General features: G+C 39.3%; 1 protein-coding gene and 1 long non-coding RNA gene across 2 annotated transcripts in view; both read right to left on the bottom strand.

Moving 5' to 3' along the window:
- LOC119133233 (interleukin-1 receptor accessory protein-like 1) overlaps positions 1 to 22,415 on the bottom strand; it is an 89,387-nt gene that overhangs the window by 55,816 nt on the left and 11,156 nt on the right. The gene's annotated exons all lie outside the window — the stretch shown is intronic.
- LOC119133299 lies at positions 4,634 to 20,259 on the bottom strand. Its single transcript, XR_005100107.1, has 3 exons — positions 17,347 to 20,259; positions 4,788 to 4,793; positions 4,634 to 4,644 (listed from the first exon to the last, which is right to left on the bottom strand). It is a non-coding gene; the product is annotated as an uncharacterized LOC119133299 (long non-coding RNA).

The raw sequence follows: 22,415 nt of genomic DNA, 5'->3' as shown, positions 1-22,415 counted from the left end.
TTTTCGTTGGCATTGATAACGGAGTCAAGGAATAGCAATTGTTAATATTTGGTCCTGCTACGTGCATCCCACAAAAATATGATGTTGGAGCACGTGACTAAATCTGAGACCATTTTGCAATTGTGTAATTGTTACATTGTGTTTACATTGTACAACTTCTGGAAAGATTCTCTCCTTGCTGATGTTATAAATAAACTCTACACTGGTCTCAGTTCTGCATTAATGCTGAATGTGTAAATGCACTCACACACACAGGCACGCGCGCACACGCAATCAAAGACAAGCGTTTGTTGCGCTGTCACAGCTGGAACACAAAAATATGATATGAAAAAAACAACAAACTTGTGTAGTATTTTCGCACTAATAGCAATAACAAAACTTATGCAGGTCAGCAAAACTTTAAATTATGAAGCAAATTAAGAGCTGTGCCCAATATCTTTGGGTCATTTGGAGCTCACTTAATTCTGCAGGGCTGATGCGTGCCGCACGCACACACACACACGAACACACACACACTTTTTGTTAAAGCCGAATTATAACTAAATATTTTGCTGTAATTAAAAGCTTTGCAACACAGCATGACTGCCTGACGGTTCTGAAGTGTGAGTTTTGAAACTGGGTTTCAGGCTGTGTAGTCGTGCCAGCTTTCAATTGCCACTACGCCTCTGATAATAAAATCCCCCAAAAAATCTTTACTTGAAAATGTAGCAACCATTCTGGTAAAAAAACTGACAAAACCAAAAATGACTAAATTAACAAGAAAGGCCATCTGATAATAATTTGGTTGCATAACCTCCATTTTTGACAGTAATTTGTGTCTCTCATTTATCCGTCTGTCCTTGGCCCTCCCACACTTTCAATAGAGCAACAACAAAGAAGCAGTGACCCTTGTAGCGTATTTTAAAGAGCCTTTTTTCACAAGCACATATGAAGGACGCAGTAAGGCGAGTAAGTCAGGCTTTTAGATGGCGACATCCACAGTGTTTCATTGGTCGGATCTAGAAGGCATAAAAGTAATTAATGTAATTATGATGAATTATGATGATCTTTTTGAATCATCTAACTTTTAATTCTCTCTACCATCAACAACCAGCACACGAGTATATACTGTAGCTATTGTCATGATTATATATAATCAGTTACATAGTGGCAAGTGTTGAAGCATGTTACCATTATTAACAATCACATTTTAACAAAATTACACGCCGTTTGAAATATGATAGTTATATATCTTTACTTTTTTAATTAACCTTTGCTGACATATATTTGCGCTATATTCTGACTGTCTGCTGTATGCACTCTTGCTCCATTTTTGCTCCTCTTATTTATTATGTTATTTGTTTATTTATTATTTATTCATCACTCTTATTTATTCATTGTTTGTGCCTTCTTGTTTTTACTTTTTTGTGTTGTTTACTTGTATGTATATTGTTTACTATGTCTTGTCACCGTGGGATAGTGGGAACGTAATTTCGATTTCTTTATGTGTCTTGGCATGTGAAGAAATTGACAATAAAGCAGACTTTGACTTTTTGACTTTTTGATATTTCCAAGATTCTTGCGCTTTCTAAAATAAGCACAAAAACTTTGTGCATCATTTCCGCGTCATTCACTGTAAACTAGCAATTCCATCAGAAAGCATGTGCAGTTTCATGAGCCTTACGCCTAACTGCACAGTGCACATCAAGATCAAACACAGAAGTGCCGGCTGCATGTTAGGAGTACATTGTCAGATGTGACATCAGCCACGCGTTGTCACTGGAATGCTGCGCCCCACTGTGCTCCTATCTCTTGTTTTGAAAAGTTACGACTGTGCATGACCTACTTTCAACGAAAGTCAGTTGGTTTAACATTTGTGCTCCACAGATTGGAATTGTGTCACTAATACAACACATGAGTAAAACAACTGCATTCAGCATTAACTATATATGATTTGTCCATCCATCCATTCGGAACCACATGAGGGTCGTGGTTGCACTGGAGCTAATTCAAATACGTACAGTATGTTTGAAATCATTATTTGATCATTACTTTTGATTTGATTTTTTCTAACGTTCAACGTAATATGGGGACCCTGGCACCTCCTACTAAAAAGTAGCCATGTTACCCACCTCCCAAAGAACAAATTGACACACAAAGATGTCTCCACCTAAACCCTAAGGCAAAGGTCATCTTTACTGGATATCAGAGGAGGAACTGTGGCGACTGCTCTTTAAAAATATCTCATTAGATTGTGTAGATGGGCATAATGCTGTGCCAAGTAAGGATATGTGAAAGAGGGGCAAGTCAAGGAAGAGACAATTGCGGGGACAGGAGGTGCTGTAAAGGCAGATAGGAAGCGACAGACCACCACAGACTCAAAGACTTTGTGAGAGCCCATCAGCTGCATGCATATTCATGCAGCACTGCGCAAATTCCAGCTGCCAAGGTCACCAGAGATTACTGAGACCTTGGCTAAACAGGCCAACCACTGAGCTGCCCCCCCATCCCCTTTATCTCCGCCACACCTCACCTGAGCTTCCAACCATCCCATCCAATTCAACGGCTGATTGCAGTAACATACCAACAAGTTCCCCCTCTCACGATGATCTGTGAGTAAGTGAAGCGGACTGCATATTTGAATTTTGATGAGGGTGCGCATAATAATGAGGCCTACGATGATGTAACAAAACAGAGACTTTTGCAGCTTCTATTGTGTATGACAGAAAGGGAGGGTCATTTTGCAGATAGCACAAGTGGACATCCAACGCATTGGAGATTTTAAAAATCATTAATTGGCTGTTTTAGACAAGACAAATCCTGTACAAGTATAACAAAAACGCATATATATATATATGTATATATATATACATATATATATATATATACGCATATATATATGTGTATATATATATATATATATATATATATATATATATATATATATATATATTAAATCTGCACTTCTCGTTTGAAACCGCACCCAATTAAATGGGTGAAAACAGCAAACAAAAGCTTCGCGCCAGTGATCAAGTAGTCATTGCCTAGCATGAGGCTCTTTATATTATTTTCTGTCAACTGACATTATCATGATCATTAAGTTGTGTAGCACCTTCATGATTCTTACAAGATTGCCCTATTCCCACTAATGAAACCTGCTACACTTGGCCTGGTGTCTGCCACCCAGCCTCGCTGATTGCCTCTGGTACGCCTCTTTTTTTTTTTTTTTAATGATTAAGGGAAACACGGAGTCCCTCTTGCATACAGTAAGAATTCCATTCATGAATGTCCTTTAATTTTTCTTACAGCTTGTCATCATTAGGGTCACTGGTGCACTAAAGCCAATCCTAACAGATTTTGGGTCAAAGGCAGTGTCCACCTTGGACCCAATCCAGTAAGAGGAATTTTAAAGTGAAAAAATACTTTAACAACACTGTGCTGATTGTATATAGTTAAAGGATAGGCCCTTCCCTGCTGCCATATCATTTTATCACAGTTTTCCAATTTTCTACCATCTACCATCTACCATCGCCCTCTTGCTTTGATGCTTTCCTCACTGGATCTGTGCACACACAATTTGCATACAAGCTGCAGATGAGCTGGTCCTCTGGTGGCAGTAGTTGTTGCCCCAGAGTATTCTTGTCTGGCATCTCAACACACCAGGGAGATCAGAGAGCCAAGTGCTGTACACTGTAATAGGAAGATCTCCCCCTACAGGCTTCTCCACCGCATGCACTCACTCCTCTTGTAGCCTGCTGTCTTGCTGCGACCCAGTTCGCCTACTTCTCTCCCCCTGCTCTCGCTGGTGCTCACCATTTTTCGGCACGCTCTCTTAACTTCTTTGCTACCCCCCCCTTCTCGTGTACTTGTTTTGAACACACCAGAAACGGGGCATAGGTCTCCAGGGGTAACGGGACTCTTATATAACACCATAAAAAATTCACACGTTGCACATTCTTATTACAGAGATAAAAAGTTAGATGAGAAGTGAGAGGAATGGAGGTGTGGTCTCATCGCAATAACATTTTTTTAACAAAATAACATAATTGCTGAAGTAATATGTGACTTGCTACCACAGTTTTTTTTTCTTTATATAGATTTTCAGTCATCTAGGTCTTTGTATTTTGCAAAGATTGAATTGACTAGCCTTGTATTTTTTAAAGTTTTTTTTCATTCCCTTTTCAAATATAAAATAATTGGGCAATTAAGCTAACAATTTACTTACAAGTTGAGTAGTGTTGTGTGCCTTTTGGGTGTATTAAAAAAACATTTTTGAAAAAAAAAAGCTTAACAATAGGATATAATTATATTTCATCAGGCACCAAATAATTTCATAAAGTTACTTTATTGAAGATTTCTTGGGAAAAATAAGTAGTTTTTGTACGAACTGGCAGCTGTCGTGCTCTCACTACATTATCCATTATTGACGGGGAAACAGGACTGTTGCAATCTAAGGCAGGTTCTACTTGCTATATTTCCTTCATCAGTCAGAATGGAAGCCACATTACACACATGCACAAGGCAATTTGGGGTATTTTCTTTCCCACTCAATTCATTAAGCTGAGCCACAATCGCGGCAATTGAGTAGAAATAGGTCATTTTCTTCTATGTGGATGTGCAATATGGTTGAACTGATTGAAAACCTGAGAAACCCTTTTAGTCTTACTGCCTGTTCACAGATCATCTGCAGACTGATGTACCGATTTGTCCTCACTCGCACACATTTTTAAATCTAAAAGTAGTAACTAGCCGGGATTTGAAAATCTGACAATTTCAGTCATCATATATTGTCGCTTCCCAACCATGACAAGGAGCTTCATTTTTTTAGATTAATTATTGGGCTGTAATCTACACCAAAACAACCAAGCAAGCTTCCTCTCCTTTCACGTGTGGCTTCCCTCAAGGAGCTTTTTCACAATTTTCATACAAAGATGGGACACTTAAAATCTTGGGGTGCCGCACCCAAACAAAATGCCATATTTCAGGATATCATATTTTTGTGATGGTCTCCTTTGGTGGTGGTGGTGGGAATTATTATGATTAAAATGTATTATTACATTTTATTTTAAAAGGATGACTGGTATAAAAAAAAGTACATGTAATGTCTCCGTGTTATTGAAAATGAAAACAATTTGGAGTTGTGGTATTGTAGCAAGAAACATGAAGTTGATATACATAATTTGCTTTTGAGGACCACATTAAATGATGTGGCGGGCCGATTCTGGCCATTACAGATACCAATATCTGTCTTCTTTTCAAGATTCAAGAGTTTTCGAGAGTATACTGAGCTGCATTTACTTCATAAGTGGACTAATCAAATCAAATGCGATAAAACCTTTGGCCACCTGCTTCAAGGTTATAATTCCGACTGGCACCTACTTCTGTACGAGCACTGGTGCATCATGCAGCAAACAATCTAACAGTTGACATTGCACATCTCTGTTGCACCTATCATCCATCTCTGAGACACAGGCCGAATCCCACTGAGACCAGGTTGTCTGACATTGAGTCAACAGGGGGATGAAGAAGTTGGATTCCCACTGACACTGGCGATGCTTCTACAGTAAAGCACTGAAAGAAAGCTCGTCTTCTATGGTCCCTCACTTGTGTTTCAGGAGTTAATCGAGCATTTGGGAATTTGCATGTCTTTGCAGGGAAGACCCATTAATTGAGAATGATTGTATAATTTGTTCCACTCTTGTGACTTTTAATGCACCAGGGAATTAGGGTTGTTGTACAACAGAATGATAATTAAAGCAGGACGCTGACTATTGTAATTAAGTTGCCTCATTTCCAGTAGGTGTGGACACATTTGTGCAACATGAATAAAAATGAATCTCAGTATGCAACTTTGAACAGAAGGTAAATGAAAAACAAAATTGATTATTTATTCTTATTTTGAGAGGCACAGACATGCAAAACAAAACTATCTTGCTTGCTTGGATGAGTAAAAGCAGCCTTCAATGGAAAGTAACATCATGCAGGTACTGTATGTGCACCTAGACCCAGACTTAAAACTTCAGTCCTCAAGCATTTACTCTGGACTCGAACTTCCACAAGACATCTGTATACAACTTATTTACCTACAAAGTTAGCAGAGTTGAAAACAACAAGCTAAGGTAATCATCACTCATTATGATAATGGTGGAAAATATATCAGATTACCATGTCAGACTTTCTGTTGCGATTTTATATTGACACTGTGAATAATGCGCCCATTTATATTCAACTCAATGAGAGGACATACATTATGGATGGTTGTTTAAAATGATGTCTGTTATTTTAGGAAAACATTCAATCATTTTGCATTTGATGTCTGCAATATGTTACAAAAAAAGCTGGGAGAGAGGCAACAAAAGGCTGTTGAGCAACTGCTGTTGTACATCAAGAAAGAATGGGGGAAAAAATCCACTGTCTCTTCAATAATCAGTGTGCTTATTTACCAAATGCTAATTGAGTGTTGTAACATATTGCAGGCACCAAATTAAAAATGACAATAAAGTTCAGCAGGGTGTGTCAGAAGCCAAGATGGGAGCACAAATGGGAAATGATGTCCATCTTTAGACAATAGAAGAAACACACTGAAGTTTGGAAATGCAAACAAAAGAAAATGGGGAAAGCTCATAGAAGAGCTGTTGAACGATAGAAATTCAATTAGAGAACAATTTGTCAGAATTTCCATTTTCCACAGGAACAAATTTGTTTCTCAGTGCAAATGGACCTAAGAATCTCTTGCCATTTCCATTCAGTTGTGGTTTGTTGACGAGAAAAGTGTCAATCAGGCTTGTTAATGAAGTTAGCAGAAGAGTCAAAAATGCCAAATTTTCATTTTTGCTCTTGTGAACGGCATTAAATTGTGATTATGTGACCGAGTGTGTCATAGATATAAATGTTATTTGTGTAACAATTGGTTTTATATTACATTCTAGTAATGTAACCCTGAGGAAAAAAGGGGCAAATAAAATAAGACTTTTCTTGTTTCTGCTCCATTTCATTCTAGATTGAAGATCACTTGTATTTTTTTTCTTTGACAATGAATGAAATAAACGGAAATGAAATGAAAATCATGAGTGCCACTTGAGACCTTGCTTTTGAATAAGCAGACAATTTTGTATTCAGAAGCTACCTGTAATGAATACTGTATTTGCAGCATTCGTTTTCCAGCGCACCTTTATCCCAAGATAGAATGCAACAATGCAGAGAGGCAAGACACGAGCCAGGAATGAGGAAGCATTCAATAAATGACATGACACATTTCTAAAGCCACGATTGCGGAGACAACACATCCAATCACATCTTTATCTGCCATCGAAGTAGAGATTAACGATTTTCTGTCATACTTGTTTCTCCTATCCTACCCTGTTCCAAACAATCAGGGTGATTTCACCAACAAACATTCTTGCAGTCTTTATGTGCCTGAGGTTGAAACGTATCCCATGTGACACTTTCATCAGGCCACTTACAGTCTTGACCTTCCTGAGCTTGTGCCCTTTCTGTGGCATAAACACTGTGAATGCACTATAAAGCCTGCGATGCACAAAATCTGTTGGCCAACTAAAAATGTCATAATTTTTGACTCATTAATGCCTTAAAAAAAAGAGCACGTCAGTCTTCGTCCTAATGTACTGTCTGTTTTGGCATCAATCAACAAATCCTTTCACTTGAACAGATATTTTAACCATTTTTCTTGTGTTTTGCAAGAGGGAAAATTTAGTGAGATGCAATAATGGCTTATCGGGATGAATAGAACATTTAATAAATAAGACTGCATCTTTTGTGTTTACTTAATTCTAATACAAAAGGGTTGAGAGTGACAGCTAATGAGGCATTGCCATAAGGATAAAACCAGAACCTTTAAATACCACAGCAGTTTGTTTTCCAAAAGGACAGAAAAGCTGGAGTGTGAGAAATGCATTAATGCTGCAAATGAGTCGCTACTCATCACACTGCAGTGCAACAGTGTTGTCTGAACTTTTTTATGCAAAAAAGGCAGGTTGACTCATCAACTCCACCCACAGACTTTCTGCAGCACACCAGCTCAGTCCACTTTCGTAACACTACTCACTGGTGTCATCTAGGGTTGGTAGCTTGCTGAAGACTATTTTAGAAGTATCAGCTGCAGCTGTTGTATAATGCACTATATAAATAAAGTTGGACTGTTTTATGTTGACTTATATAAATGAATGCATTCCTCCCATAGGAGGTTAGCCACGATTTATCAGGGTTTTACCCCAAAAATGGAGATTCTCCATTGCAAATCACTGTCATGAAGAACCAAGGTTGGCCAACTCAATCATTGAATGATGTCTATTCCCATTCATGATTCCAATGACAAGTCCTTTTAACGCATTTAATTGTGTGAAGCTAAATCATCGCATTTGCATATAATTGACCAGATTTATGAGAGTAAACATGCAGTGGATAATCTAGATGGAGGAAAAGCCTTGCACCCAGAGCTCCATTCTTTCCAGATAATTAGCAAATGTTTCAGAGCATCATTTGAGCACTGTTCTGGAACAATCAAGAAATGTTGTAATTTGACACATATTTAACCTTCTGTTTGCATGGGAATTGTGAGTTGCAATGCATGAGTGAGCATTACATAATTGTGGGTGAGGCCTAAGGAGACCTCATGTTGGGAGATGGGTTAAATGAGCTCTGGCAACCAAATGATCAACCTATATGTGTTTGCGATCTAAATGGGTTGTGTGACTGTCACAACATGTGTGGCTGACATTTGGATGGCCGTGACATGCAATGGCTTGATGTTTGTGTTGCTTCCCCGCTGATATGTCAAATTCAGAATGAATTTTATTGCCATTGTCAGCGCAAGGGAAAATCACAACTAGGAAATTTTACAGTTCAACGGATGCAACATGACACAAACAGTAATTCCAGAAATGAAATATAAGTCGACAAAGAAGAAGACAAACAATGCTGTGCAATAGCCCAAACAATTAGCAGGTTTAGATGTTAAGTTTAAAGTGGTGCCAGTTTATTTGGTGTTCATGAGTCTGATAGCCAAGGGGAAGAAGCTGTTCATGTGGTGGGAGGTTCTGGAGTTTTTGAGAATGAAGGGGAAGCATTGGGCTGTGACCTGAGTGAAACCCTGAATCATCCACTTTGTTTTTCTTAGTCTTCAGCTCTTGTTGTAGTTGAACCAAAACTCAAGCCAGTGCACCTCCCTTCTCCCTATGCATATAATTTACATATAAATCAAATGCGTTTTCCTCATTGAAATGGGAACCCACACACACACACAATTTTTGCTATTAAAAATTAGCAGTGTATTGTATAACAACATTACAACACATAAAAGAGAAATTAAAGATATGTAACCACTTTTATGGCATGCAATTACTGTACGTGTTGGCATGGTCCATTGATCAACATCAGCCGCTGAAACCAGGTTGGCTGATTAATCCGCATGTGAATATCTGGGCATGAATTGTGGCTTGCAAAACACCTTGGCTGTTCTCATTTACCATTGGTGAATTTAATATTTTGTCCCATTCAATAAATGGCTCAAAAACCCTATATGGATCAGCTGTGAGTACTCCATGCTGATGCAACAACAGAGTGTGACGCAACATTCCCCGAGAGCTGAGGACTAAGAGATGGGAATGTTGTGCCAGGAATGTCGAGCAAGGAGAAAACAATCTCAATCCATCTTGACATCTGGTATCATATGGAATGTTACATCTATCTCCAGTAAGATGGACAAGCTAGCAATGCTGACATGAGAGGGATTTCCAAGCCTGCTGATGTTTACTCACTTGTGGCTGGCAGCACAGACAACTTGTGATACACTGCGTGCAGGTGATGTATGTATCTTGTATTGATGGCCTTGAACCCATACAATGAGTAGTCTATGTATCTGTCCCTCTTGCCTGCTATTTGTTTTGGTTTCTTTTTCCTATAACCATTATTGACGCTGAAAGGATGCAAATTTCCCTATTGAGGGACTAATAAAGGTTAAGTAATGCAATCAAAAATAATCGAATTCCCAAATGACTACAAACCACACTCGCACAATAATTAACAAACGAGGATCCTCGTAAATAGTGTCACACTTCTTAATACATTTAAATTAACAATGTAAAATGTCAGCTGCTGTCTGAGTGCTGTATACTTACATCTTAATTGAGTTGAATTTAATTGTACAGTCAAATTCATGTAATGTCAAGTTATGAAATAAATATGCTTTCTCAACTTGGCTGTGTTAACTTTTGGAAAAACTTCACTGAACCTCAAAGCAATAATCTTTATTGCAGTCAGTAGAGAAGCAATTTAAGTTCCATTCTATTTTTCCTCAACACTTCATTATTCCATGATTTATGGCAAAAACTCCAGAGAGCAGCATTATTAATCTCGAGGGGGTTATTTATTCTTCTGGGCATGGCAAGACAATTAAAATTTGGGTTGGATGGCGTATTAAGAAAGCTCGCCTGTCGCCTCCTCACATGTGTTGGTACCTTTCCAAACAATTTGAGTTTGCTTAACCGTCAAATGTCTTTGCTTAGCTGAAAAGTCATAATGTGAGTTCAGTTATATCACAATCGTGTGAAAAGGAAACTACTGTATAAACTTGGTGTCCCACAAGTCTATTCCTATTTCGGTTCAGGTATTGTTTGGACAGAGGTGAGGCCATCATAATTTGACAGCCTAGGCCGTGCTATTTTGTAATCATATAATTCCCTTGCCGAAGCTTGTCAATTGATATCGGAACACAGTTGCAAAATTGCCACCTTGCAAGGAGATTTTTTTTTTATCTGTCTGAAATCCAGCCATTGACAGTTTGAGAGGCTTTATGGCCATCACACCATTCCATAAAATTTCCACTACCCTTGACAGGTTTCTTGATCTGTTCTTGACAAACCACACAATGGAAGACTTGCTATTATTACCACTGAGGAACAAACACCAAACTCACGAAGCAAGCGTTTTCGTAAAGCCAGAGAAAGTCTATCTGGAGAGCTGCAGTGAAACTCTGTATCAACAAAAGAATGATTTAGCACAGGCTTCGGGGAGTGATAAAGCTTTACCTCTACCGATTTCAAGTTGTTCACAAGATTCAAGAGGAAGATTATGATGCTCATTAACCTGAAGTTGATACAGGTAAGGCTTAATCAGTCTCCAAAGCATTTGCTGAATCAAAGATTTGTGGATGCTGAGTTTCAGTGCAGATTTGCACAAATGCCTGCTCAACAGCACTCGGGATAACAGCAGGCCTTTCGCCGTGTGGGTTGTCCTGTTCTGAGAAACTGGTCTTGGTTTTCTGTGCAGCTGGTGCTCGCCGATTGGTACTTTTTCACAATAGTTCATGAAGTAGGCAGTTGGTGCATTAGAGTTAGTTGAGCTGGGATGTCGGAGAGTTGCTGTAGCTCATGCGAAGTCGGTGCATTGAGGGGAATCTAGGAGGTTGTCTTAATCGTTACTGGGGATGCTGCATTGACCGGAGGACAGGCACGGGGAGAACAAGCTACTCCCTCCACACAGGGAGGGCCGGAGGTGGAATCCAACCCGCACCCTCCGAACTGTGAGTCGGACCCACCGAGCAGCACTTCTTTCAAACACAGATACACACCTTGCCCATCAAGATTACTAATGCTTAAAACAAAGCCAGAAGTGCTTTCAAATTTTGTCTCTAAATGTACAGCCGAGAATTAACACCACAGAAGCGTAGTTCAATAACATTTGATTATGATGTATGGTGACAAAAACTTGCCTGCAAACCAGGCTTTTTTTCCCCGACGTGAAAGAATGGCACTGTTGCAATAATTGTCACTGGACATACAGACATTGTGTCAGGTGCAACTTGCTCTGCCGAGGGGGACATGCTTCCTTACAGCCATTCTCTGTCACAGTAATGTATAATTGCCCACTGCTGTGTCTGTGCACATGCACGCGAGCACTTGTGTGTCAGACTGTCAAACCTTCAGAACCACTCATAGATTCCTGGTGTGGCGCATCCCGAGCTGTTCTAAAGACATTCTGTCAGCTTAGAGATGCTGGAAACTTGCTTAGAACCTGCAATCTGTTTCATAAGAATAAAGCTTGGGATTTTCAGGAGGAATGTGCTGTATCTGATTGCAGCAGAACAGTGCAGAAATGGCAGTAGGGAGCAATATCCAGGCACAGGGAATGGGGTATCTAATGCTGAATGAGGCAGTTCATATCCAGCTTATAAACTTTAATTTGAAACATGTTTTGGAGAGGAATATTGTGTGCAGACACCAAGTGGGAGCATCACTTCCTCGTAAACAGGCTTGCATGAGCGCTTGTACTCAACACGGCAGATAAGAAAGCACCGCGAGAAAGCAAGAGTCAAACACAAATAGCCCATTAAGCCGTGAGTAAGGAAAATATTTCAGCACATTAAATCCCTGAAGAGACTGCAATAAATCCACACCCTTTGGATGCATTATACACAAAATCTCTGCTGGGCAGTACACCTTGTTTCCTCGTACACTTCATTTCCGACTTCAAGGTATTTTTTTGGTAAATGTGTTTCTGCAAAGAACGGTAGGCTCATTGCTGAGGTTGGTTTGGGAATAGAAATAGAAGTAAGAAATTGCTGGCTAAAACCTCCACACGTTATTCAAAATCCAAATGATGAGAGTTTCAAAGGGTTGCACAAGGATAGTTAAGGAGAAGAAAAAAAACTTCTTGAATGTGTGACTGTGAATGAGAGTGATCACAATACTGTACTGAAATTTTACAACATCACAATCTGTACTGGTGAATACATCAGGTAATTTTAACGCCGAAGGTCAGTGTCTTGTGCTTTTGTTAGGTCAGAGCAAAATTTAATTAGGGAAAGTGCCGTTATAATGGCAACTGCTCTGTTAGGTGTTGAGCGTGGCAGGTTTGCGATTGTAATCTTGGATAGCTCAGAGTTACATTGTCAAATTGCAGAAGTTAAGGGACATGAACTGTTTGCATTATAGCAATGCAAGCGAGAGTAGACTTTTTGTAGGGGAACTGTTGAAGTGAGGTCGACAGATGCAGGCCCATCACAAATTATAAAACCTCTCCCACGAAGAATTAATTTTTGAACATTGTTTATCCAATTGATGGTCTGCAATTATTGATCAAACTTAGCAGTTCTTTCCTGATATCTCATCAACAATTTGTTGATCAGTTACAGAGCCATTATTGCAGACCAAAATGACCTTTTCAAAAGCAATGCACTCAGCAGGGGCGACCGTATATCTTACTCAACAGGCCTGAGCAACTGATCTGAAAAATGACAGCCACAAGTATTATTTAGGCATGGAGGCTTGATGGGAAAGATGTTGTCTTATCAGCTGCAGCCATATCAGCAGCCCCTCATGGCTCACAGAATAATCTTCTTGCCCTGCATAGCAAGCCTCTGCAGTGGTTCTGGCAGAGTGAAGAAAGGGGGGGGGGGGGGGGAGAATCAGAATTGACTTGACTAAAGTTGTCAAAACGAACTAACCTGAATGTCCAATGAGAATTAAATATGCTAATTAATCAGTTCATTTTCATCTGCACTTGATTATCTGCTGGATTTCAAGATACAGCTACATTTCATTGTGACTTTTAGCAGGAAGGCAGCAAGACTTCTAATTCATTAATGTCGGAGTGATTTACACAATGATTAACGCTCTGTCCATCATTTGCCTTACAGTGTCGAGGTTAGGCAGGGGGAGGTGGAACAATGGAGGAGTCAAGTGGGTGGAAAATGAAATGAGAGCTTTTCGAAGATTGCTAAAATGTTGCTTGTGAATGCTGCTAGATTATGTTGATGAAATGAAAAAACAAATCAAATGATTTGATGATAATGTCAGTTAATACATCACAACAAATTATTGCTTTGGCTTCTCTCATCAGATGCACTTCCTGATACAACTCATCTGGGTTTTAGGCATGGCACTGGAGTTGTTGAGACTTTTTCCAAACGATAATTAGGTTAAGAATATCCACGACAATTTTTTCACTGTTTGTATGCTTCATCCAACGGTACCAGCAATTTGGGAGCAATTTGGGAGCATGAATATATTCCCATATACACAATCTAGTTTGACATTTCAAAGTTAATCAACTTTAAGTTACATTCTGATAAATAAATTGATTTACATATATAGACATATAGACCTCGGAGAGAAAACAAAGGGTTGCATCCCCCTACCCAGTTTATGAGCACTTGGAGGTGTTATCAGTTCCTTGCTGGAGACGAAGGTAATTGTGACCATTTGCCTCAAGGGGAACAGAGCGTACAGACATTTGTGCTGAGTTAATTTGCATATTCAGGCTGTGCCCTTAAAGAGAAGGACACAGGAGAGGAAGAACGCTCGCGTGGACAGAGAGATACGGACGTCACGTACTGGGGTGACTATGTGACATCAGCTTGTGAGCAGATATAAAATTTTGATCCAACCAAGATGGCTGTGTCAGAGAAGTCCTTTTCCATCACCACCCAGCTTTGCCTGGTGCCCACTCGTGAGGGCCACCGGGGCAGACCCACACTATACATAAAATACACTACAGTTTCAAAGCAGTCCCAATTTATTTCCTTCTTCAGTGTTTTTCGTGACTTCCTTTGGGGCATTACATGGTCACTTCGGGCCTGGTATACGTACATATTACAGTGTTTGATCAGCTTAGTGTGGACACCCACATTTGTTGAAATGATGTGTTATGGGAAGCTTTTTTTTTTTTTTTTTTTTTTAAAAAAAGGGAGATAGATCGACTCAGTTTCCGTGTGGACATGTCATAAGTGATGTGGCTTTGACCAGGATCTCATCCCACGCTTGTTGCTTCACAGCACCCGAAAGAGAATGTCTACCTAAGGCTGTGAGCATATAAACATGAAGTAGGAAAAATCTGACAGGACACTGGATTTAGGCCACATTGACATGTTTTGTTTTTACCACAATCTCCCTTTCACTTTCTGCATAAAAAGATCAAGTATATTAGGTGTTACGATAGAGACAAACAATAGCTCACCTGTTTTAAATAAAGTGTCACATTTAGGTCATGCATTGAATACATTTTAATCTGTTCAGCTTGTTGTTTTTCCTTGCATAATGTGTTCTTAGAAAAGCTGGGGGGGTTGTGCATACCACCTGATGATGTAAAAGCATGTTTCTCAGTATTGACACAAAAAACATGAAAAGTAAGAAGCTATGAAATGATGCAGGCACTCAGAGGCGAGGCTAAAATTAGAAGTTATGGAACAAGAGTGTCCCAGCCTAAAAATAAATAAAGAGTGAAGAGCCAAGGCAAACATAAAGTCAAGTCAAGTCAAGTCAAGTTTATTTGTATAGCCCTAAATCACAAGCAGTCTCAAAGGGCTTCACATAGACAAAAATTGACAATTATTCTCAAAGCATCCCCTGATCTTAAGCTCCCAAAAGGGCAAGGAAAAACTCATAAAGATTCACACTCAACCACTCTTTTTCAGCTGACGCAGAATAAAGCTACGCTGTAGATCCATATAACTAAATCACTGGACCGTCATAAAAATCCAGATGCCAGAAGAACCGAGGCCCAAGTGACTGCTGGCTGGCATTGAATCCCAAACAAATGGGTCTTGTTGAACATTCTCTTCCTCTGTCAGCACTTCTGTAAAAAAATATTATTTACTACTCTGAGATAGGTCAAGTCCTGGAGTGGAATACACACCTTTGCCAGGATATTCTAGGTATTATAGTATGTGTACTGTATTTTCAAAGGTATTATAATCCCAAATACAAAATGAACAATGCTGCAATGGCCTGGCAGTGCTCATCCAAGAGGAAAACACATTTGGTGATGCCTATGGGATTTAGACTTACAAAAAGTTCGAACTTAATTTACAATAAAAAAAAATCATACAGCAGACTCAGTGCCAAATCATCCACTTATTCATATTGCAATTACTCTTAAATACCATTTTAACATTACAGTTACTTTAATTGACCCTACCATTTAGTTAACAACAATAACATTGGAAAGCTTTAATTTTGTGATACTTGTGCCTTTACTGCTGTGTATCTTACTTTCATTGCACCCTGGTGGCTTGTATATACATGGGACAGAATGGGAACAAAAGGAGACATGCATCAAATAAACAGCCATGCATGATTGAATGTGCGCATTTCCGCGCCTATGCAGCTCGTGCATCATAACTCCCATCGAATGCGACATCGCATTACTGAAGCCTTCAGAGAGTAACAGCCTGTTTATTGTTACACTATTTCACTTGACAAATCCATGGAGCCAATGCGAGTGTGAAATGGGATCATGGGCATCAGCCTCTGCAGTGATATTCCTTGTCATGCACCTTGTTTTGGTTCTAGCAAAGAAACAAACAAACACAAATCATATCCATAAACCAACCAACCAACAAAAACACCACACTGCTACGAGGGGATTTCGGAATTTTTCAGACACGTGCATGTCAGTTTGTGTTGCACTAGTCTGCTCACTGCTATCTGGGTCATGTGAAAACAGAAGATAGAAGTATGCTACTGAACAGATTTTTGTCCCCACCACAGTATTGAGTCTCCTCTATGCTGAGCCAAACATCCGGCATGCCTCTGCCATCTTCTTCTTCACAGCTTTCACATTTTAAAAAAAATACATGGCAACATTAAGCACTTGATTGTGAATGATTGGAACAAAGATGTGCTTCCGCGGAGTCAGGATTTTGCTGTTTGGGATTCTCTAGAAAGCTGCATTTATTCCAGAGATGTCTAAAACTGATCAAACACGGGGTACACCCCTCCCTCCCGTTTAACCATTATTTAACCAAGAAATATCCCATTGAGATTAAAACCCTCTTTTTCTCAAGGGAGCCCTGGCCAAGAGGCAGCAACAAACATTAAACAACAAAGTTACAAAAAGAACACTATGTAGAGGATCTATGCCAAAAAAATATTAAGATTTGGAACTGGGTCACTGAATTTAGCAACAACAACAAAAACACAGTGACACTGGAGAGCTAGTTATTGTAATGATGTCTTAATGTTCAATTGAGCCAAGTTCCTATTCCCAAATAGAAAATATATTTTCAAACACATCTAGGAGCTCACCAATAAAAACCTCAGGCCAGCTTCAAACTTTCTAAACAAGTAGACATTTTTTTCTTTATCAATGTAGAATGGAAAATACTTTAGGCCAATCTCTGATCCTTTTTATCGCTTCTCTTTGCCTCAGCAACCATGTCTTATCACCTCCTGAACAGTAATTAGCTGGAATTACACACAGCGCCAAATGCTGAGCCTACGTCATTAGCACCAAGTGGTTTGTCCAATTTGGGTCCTGTCTACTAGAAGATTACCACAGAGGGCCTATTTTATCCAGCAGAGTGACACACAACGGATAGTTCATTGTTGCGAGTCCCTTGCCAATGCAGACACGTATCATGGAAAATCCACTTTTTTTGCTTTTATATTCATTTTATTGTGTACTTGGAGTCTCCAAGATTGTAGAAAAGTATAATCTATCCGTCCAAATGTTGCAGAGATACTTTTATGATCTGTTAGGGGGCTATTTTTTACTCCGTTCATTTTCTATTACGTATTTTTATCAATTTCATCACATCCGTTGGGGCGGGACTACCAAACAAGGTAATGGATGTGGCCAAACGATTCTGCAAATCTTATTACTTATTTTATGATTATAATCCATCAAATGTAAATTCTGTCTTGTGTCTGATTTGTATTGATGAGAACTAAGAAAAGAATGACTCAGATGCAACATTTCTTTCTTATAGGTCGTTATCAGCTACTTTGGCTTCACTATCAAAATAATGCCTTTTGATAAATTAGAAGTTTGTGAGCTGTTTAATTTCATACCTACCAACTCTGTAGTTTGAATGAAAGATGAAATACAGTTGGGAGGCGGACAATAGCCTACCAACCACGACAAATCTCTTCCGCTCTCTTTCCTTCCTCCCTCGCAGAGCTCTGCGCACTCTAACGTTTAACAGCATCCTTGAGCTTCAGCACTTCTGTTTCCTTGGCAACTAGCGAGCACTGGAATGAATGATGACGATCACACAACTCTAGTTTGGATAAACACACGCACACAAATAAAAATGGTCCACAAAACCAGCGTTATGCCTAATTTTCACATCCATATACTCTAACACTGCAGTGGAAGCATGAAAGGTGAAGCTTCTAAAGAAACAAAACTTCAAGTGAAAATACACCGTAATCTTTGAATTTGATCACTGTCACAAAAGACTTCAATATACTGCTCAAGACCTCTTTAGCTAATCTTTGTTTTTTTTGTGTCGCTTTTCAACACAGTTTCAAAATGACAGCTCAGACTCAAAAAGAGGTGTTGGACAAAAACACAGAAATTACAGTGCAGGCAGACGTCAGCTTCTCCATATATGTTGTGTTTTATTGCTCTTTACATTTTGTTTATTTTTCCACACGTGTGCAAATTAGTGTTCAATCATATGATGCACGGTTTTGAATGATCCTTTTTTCCTCATCCAAACCAAATGGTTGCGCAAAAGCAGCCTGGATAGGATTGGGATACACTGTATCACTGATGACTTTGTCCCTTTATCCGATCAATTATGTGAATAACTGCGTATCCAAACAGTGTCCTTGTTCATCCCATTTACCTTTTTCTGTGTTGTTTAGGGTTCGCACCCTTGACAATTTCCTGTCCCTACCTAAATTAACAGCCAACAGCTCTAAGGGCAGGGATCTATAGAAAGACCACTCTCATCTTGTTATGGAACAAAATTGGTTCCAACCCTTTGGAAGCTCCAAACCTGCCTTCACCTAATTTCCTGAATAGAAAGGTGCCATTACATTTTAAATTGTTTTCAACAACATCCCTTTGAACAATTCATTCAGCTGCATATAACGCCCCTGCCCTGGTAAATGCTTTTACGTGTGTTCTAAGTATGACTGCACAATAGTTTCCTTACGATCAAAAATATCTGAGTAAAGCACTGCTGTGTTCGGCGCTCGTTTAAACATTCACTCAAGTGCCACAAGCTTCTGAAAGCCAAGGGACTTTGGAGGCACTTTGCCCCGTTAAACAAGTGGATGCCACGCATGTGCGCAAGAGGCAAGACACTATTCTGTCAACACAATTACACAGGCTGCACAGTCCCACATAGAGTTCATTCGGTAGGCCTGAAAGAGGTCCTGACACACATACACAAGTCATTTCCCCATTTTTGCAATTGGATAGGCAGTCAGTGGTTTGACTTGCATGGGCAACTGCATCCATGAAGGGCTCCAAAAGGCGGGCCTCAACAATGCTTACAGAATAGAAAAGTCTGTCAAGAAAAGTAATTTGGATATGTACACGACACTTGTACTTGTATTCTAAACCAAAATGTACATTGTCTGTCTGCTAAATCCAATCCAAACAGTTGACAATACTACACCATTATTTATTTCTACTATCCCACAAATATTACACATGGATCAGAGGCGATTATGACAGCGTCTCCGGATCCTGCACTCGACACTGGTGGGTCGATGAGCCTAAAGCACCGCGGAAAGGGTTAAATACTTTAAAGAAGCTTCAACTGCAAATGCAGCTTGCATCCAGAAAATGGGTCACTTAATTCAACCAATTAAAGATGTTGACAGAGAATTAGAGCTTTCGCACCAGGACCACAGTTCAATGGCACTGCCCTCTTCTTGGTAAAGATTCGAGATACAGTAATTACTTCCATGGGCACAAATGGAAATGGTTATCTGACAGCTTCATTTATGGCGGCGTAGCGTTAGAATTTTGTTTGACGTATAAAGGATGTCAAAGCAGCCACCATTGAGGGTGACGCATCATCTACGATTTAGGAGCTCATTACACTTCATTTGCATGTCCCGGCTAGCATAGCAGTTGTCTGACTTGAAAAGGGTAGGTATGAAGGGTCAGTATAACTTCCTGGTAGATATTAGTCTCCAAGCCAACGGTTTTCTTTCAAAGCTAATCCATCATTTGCATATTAGAGGTAATGAAAGATGCAAACAGAGCCATTATCCTGAGCGGTCCTTGTGTGCTTTTAAAGGATTCTTGCCCAAATGTGACTGAGAGCCTCAAAAAGCACAGTGAACAGCAAAAGGGGCCCTTTTGATTCTGGTATAACACATTCTAAAAGCACCGAGGGTGGCATGCTCGTTAAGTAGTCTCATCAGGCCACCTTTTCAACTCAATACAGCACAATAACCAACGATTGAAAAGTACTACAATGGGGTTTCAATTATATATTTTTTTAATTCACATTTGTGTTACTCTTTTTAATCTGTTATACCAAATAAATACAGATAGGGAAATCCTTTTAATGCATGATTAAAACTCAATATATATATATATTTTTTTGTTTGTTTTTTTTGTTTGTTTTTTGTTTGTTTTTTGTTTTTTTCTTGATTGGCATTGGCGCGCGACACATTTTCACTACACGTTTGCAGAAAAAGGTGCAAATACAGCAAATGTAACCATGAGCTCTCTGTGTGCCGTGTTGCCTGAATCTAGTGGGATCTTTGGGAGCTTAAGATCAGGGGATGCTTTGAGAATAATTGTCAATTTTTGTCTATGTGAAGCCCTTTGAGACTGCTTGTGATTTAGGGCTATACAAATAAACTTGACTTGACTTGACTTGAATCTAGAGCTGTGCCGCCCACCCACATCTGTAGTGACTCTCAGTGAGAAGGTACTGATAATAGATCATCACTGGATGCTGCCACCTCCGTACTGTCATAATAAAAATCAACAGTATTACTCTGGAAATCTTTACCAGCATTCACTGTGGTGTCAGTCCCTCCCTACTTATGTTCTCTAAAATCTTGCAGTCCTGTTGTCTTTTCAGCAAAAAAAATCATCCACCCTAGAAAAGCACTCTGCATCTTTTATTTATGCATTCATGGAAGCTAATCATTTCAGAAGGCCATTGACGCTATAAAAGCAATTCACAGCTCGGTAGACCCGCAAAACTGCCACTGTTTGTCATATACAGTGGAAGAGATGAAAAGTGTTTATTCGAAATCATATATCAAACCCCTCTCCCTTACTATTTCCCCATCATACGCATGTGTATAGGTGAATGTGGCACCATATAATGTGAATGATAAGAGTCTTACTATATACAGTACATTGGCTATAAAAGAGTTTGGAAATGACAATGGTGCAATAGATACTGTATGGACAATTCTGCATTGGTCTGAAATGGTCAACAAGGAGCTGAGCTACTTAAAATCATATGCGTATAACTGCATATGACTAAACTGTTTGTGCAGCCTGATGAAAAATAACAACTTTGGCAATTTCAAATGTCATGTAGCGTCTAGTAAGTTTTTGGTTTGAAAAATAAAATGTTTTCATTGTTTGCGTCTATGTTTTTGTTTGTTTTGCTTATATTTCTCTATCAATAACAGCCTCGAAGTAACAGATTTCTAACATGTTTAATTTTTTTTAATATAAATTACAATCTCAAGTGGCTTCTGGTGATTAAATTTGTACTGCACACTGACGTCCCTTGTCATGAGTCACTGTCTTGTACAATTAAGAGAGGCCCTTATTCTGCAAAGGGTAGATTCTATCCTTTAACAGACTTATTAATGTGGATGTCCTCCCTGAGTTAGACGTTATGATGGGTGTGAAGACAGTAAATTTAATTGACTATGAGGACGCCCTTGATTCTTCCTCTTGCACAAATGTGTAAAGTAAGTTGATAATGTGAAGTCAAAACTTTGCTTTTTACTTTGACTTGATTCTGCTTGTTTTATGCGTTTCTGTCTTAAATAGTGAGAAAAAAAAAGAGATTGTCAACTACATTGAGACTGCAGAGGAAGCACTGAAACATGCACACACTTGGTGAGATGGCATGGGGAAACAGGTGAGGAGCACTAAACAAAACCCTGGTTGGGAATGACTGATGTACATAATACGTATTTGTCATGTTTGGTCAGTCTGGGCTGTGCTCCTTTGTGCTCACTGTTATGTAATGGACTATACATATTTCCTCTATCATGCTTCAAATTAATACATCCAGTAGCATATAATACTTCACCAAAGTACAAAACTAAACTGAGAAGATCCCACACCAGTTGAGATTGCTTGATTGTCCTTCTGACAAACATGTGACAATAAAGGATTTAATCTTTGGCGGGGTTAATGGGCCATAACTTGGTCTATTGTTTATGCTTATGCCGATGATGTCACATACACTTTTGTCCATTTATTGTGGCAATAAATCACAGTTGCAGGACCTGGGACATCACAGCATCTTAGTAATTCACAATGAAACAACTGAATTGTAATAATCGAGAACTAACCACATCACATTGTTCAAAGAGATCTCCTGCGGTATAGAGCTCTAAAGTGTTTCTGAGAGGGTGAACCGTGTATCCTGGAGGGAGTTAATCTCATAGTGTAATTGTATCAGGTTTACCACCTCCAACTTTGATTGTACATTTGATTAAGAAATTCATGGGAGACAATTATGAACA

Source organism: Syngnathus acus, chromosome 2 (genome assembly GCF_901709675.1).
Source record: "Syngnathus acus chromosome 2, fSynAcu1.2, whole genome shotgun sequence".
Lineage (NCBI taxonomy): Eukaryota > Metazoa > Chordata > Actinopteri > Syngnathiformes > Syngnathidae > Syngnathus > Syngnathus acus.
Note: the sequence above shows the minus strand (reverse complement) of the source record. Positions and strands in the feature narration are given on the sequence as shown.